The sequence below is a fragment of the Pinus tabuliformis genome, chromosome X, assembly GCF_031772625.1.
Source record: "Pinus tabuliformis cultivar Carrire ecotype Pingquan chromosome X, CPIR1, whole genome shotgun sequence".
Lineage (NCBI taxonomy): Eukaryota > Viridiplantae > Streptophyta > Pinopsida > Pinales > Pinaceae > Pinus > Pinus tabuliformis.
The window spans coordinates 123,700,760-123,703,678 of record NC_142308.1 but is presented as its reverse complement, the minus strand read 5'-3'; the positions used below and the strand labels follow the sequence as shown (position 1 = coordinate 123,703,678).

Genomic DNA, 2,919 nt, shown 5'->3' with positions numbered 1-2,919 from the left:
TTTGGATCGAATGCCAAAGTATGCAATGACTACCACCTAAGACATAACGCCATTTTCATTAAATTTTGGATTATGAATACGCAGATGGATCGTTTTACATTCATCATTCAAAAATTACATCAATGTCATTTGCTAGTATGATGACATCTTGCATTTTAAGCCCCATCTCTCATAACTTCGATGCTTTTCATCTGCAGTTGCAATTTCGTTCAGGAAGCTAGTCAAATCGCCACCATTGGTAGGGACAGTCTTTTGCTTTACCGTTTGCAGCCAATTCTTGAAATCTAGCTCTGCCTGCGATTTGCTGATGCCATTGCCCCGATGATCATTTGCAGTTTCATCTGAAGACTCTAGGAGATCACTAGCACCATCTTGAAAACCAGTACTGGGCGATGTTGGAAGACCGACGCCATGAACGACGGGATACAGCCATGTCTGCAAATAGCGAGATCGCTCCAGTTCCTGTTTTTACTGGACTATCTCCTCAATCTTAAATTATAATGTCTGAGACGAGACGGGGCAACCACTCAAATAAATGTCATGGCGAGTTTGAGAAGTTATTGTATGCGATTCAGCAAAGAGAAGGGGTATCATGCTCCTTCGCAATAAATGCCCAAAACAGAGCAGTTGTCATACAATCATATACAATAACTGTGAACGATATATAGAGAAAACCCAGTCATTCTAAATTTCGATCAGTTCAAATTGACTAGTTAATTTTTTGAGATTGCAATCGTGGGGGATCAAGAGTGAGTTCAGCAGACATAATAGGCGAGGATACCCACTCCTTGTGAGAAAATTAGAAGCATACCCAGTTGTTATTCAACCAAAGCAGCTCCCAACACTAACGATTCCCACATAAAGGCCCACCTTTTCGTTTCTTGCATCACTTCCGATCTGAGCAAATTTATTCTGATAGCACCCACACTACCTCCACCGCTTACAACCACAAAATCGCCAAACCACCAGTTAACCATTGCTGTGTCGCATGAAATTATATTCAAATCGCCTCAACTGAATTTGTAGTACAGGATAAAAACCAAGTAAAAGAACACCTTTTCTTGCCTCCTGAAGTCCATACTGCTCTGCATGATATTTGTCATCACCATCAAGTTGTTCAACTTTACCATACTTATCAAATGAAGCATAGACATCTAGGCAACCTTTAACATCAAGCTGTAGATCATAGAATGATTCTTTCCCCGTAGATTTATAATCCACATTTATGCATTCAATGTATTTCATATGATGTCCTTCAAAAAGATGCTTCATTGTATCCTTAACAACTGTGCTCTTCATCTTATCTTCTAACTTGTCGCAGAGTACTCGGTTTAGCTCCTGCACATCATGTTGCATGAAAGAATCATATGTGTCCCATCCGAATGATTTGGTCGAGTCTTTTGTTGAAATACTGGTGTCACTGCGCTGGACTTTATAAAACAAGTTCTGTAGAGCCAATGAAATACTTTTTGAGGGTATATCATTTTCAGTTGTGGGCATATGATAGACAACATTTCTGAAGTAAGGAATATGATACAATGTCTGAAGCAAAGAATTCATGTAGCGTGTCACCCCTTGATTCTTCAGCCCAACAAAACCCGTCTTCTTTTTAGAATCATACGCCCAATAATCAGGTACCCTTCGTGCACTGGCTCCTGCTTCCGCAATCAAAGTATCGTCTATCAACTATCAGGTAAAGGCATGAATGATGGGTATCCCCACTCGCTCTCCCGGGCATTGAACGGGTGTTGTGTTTCTTTCTTGGCAGTGAACTTGTGATGAATCTGATTTAACAATAGCCAGACTGAAAAAGGCATATCTGCTCCAACCATAAGGTAATGTAGCGGAACCTGCCACATCTAAGTAAATGGATAAGTGGTCCAGGTTGTTTCCTTTGAGGAACATCATGACACGCCATTTATAACCCCCTACTATGAAAACATCCGAGTAACACTTCTTTACATTCGATCTGGAAACATGCTCAATCAGCCAAGTGAATTTGGATACTGGGCGCTCCTTCGTGGGCTGATTGTCTACTGTACTAACTAACGCGTTTTGTGCTGGTTCCATTGTATCAATGACCCCGAATCCATTTTGATGCAAATCCTTTCAGAAAAAAACACAACTACTTCAGAAATCTGGTGAATGATTTCCTCGGGCTCTTGGAGAAGAATTGAGCTGAAACAAATTGAGTTTTTGATGAATCGATGATGATTTTCGGCCTTGGGGCTCTGTGCGCCGCGCCCTTCTGCCTGTGCGCTGCGCTGTTTTTGTGCGCCACGCACGTGTTATTTTAACACGGTGTGATAGCGCCCAGTGCGCCACGCTCCCTCTGTGCGCTGCGCCCCTCTGCCTGTGCGCCGCGCTGAATGTCAACACACCATCGGCCCTCTAAAATCACAGCTCCGTTCCTCCAACTTCAACACGACTTCTCCTTTGGATTTTTTTTGATGTCCTTTGATGCAAATGGACTAATAACTTATATAGACATGGAGAAATATCATATATAGACATGGATTCAACTTTTGTTTCTCACTTTGTAATGTTTTTTTTTTGGCTTTGGCACTTTTATATTTAATACAACTCTGACATTTGTTTCCTCACTGATCTTCTGAGCTTGAATGATGAAATTATTCTTGTTCTTTGCAGGGCTGACTGATGTTGAATTCGGCAAAGGATCATGGCGAGGCTGCATGTGAACATCTTCAACTGAAAAAACTTTGAATAATTTCATATTTGAAAGCGAATTTAATGATTTCTTCTTCAAAACAGAGTTTTGAAGAAGAATCTCTCTTGAGTATTATTTGATTGTGAAATTTTGTATTGGAAACTGATTTGGAACCTCTCATGCAGAATCAGTCGACAAAACCTTGGACTCAAGAATTAAAATGACTCTTTTTGACCAAAATGGCATTTGAT

General features: G+C 40.7%; 1 pseudogene; it reads right to left on the bottom strand.

Moving 5' to 3' along the window:
• Nucleotides 1-969: 969 nt before the first annotated feature.
• On the bottom strand, nucleotides 970-2,070 carry LOC149138740 (ubiquitin C-terminal hydrolase 12 pseudogene; annotated as a pseudogene).
• Nucleotides 2,071-2,919: the final 849 nt, after the last annotated feature.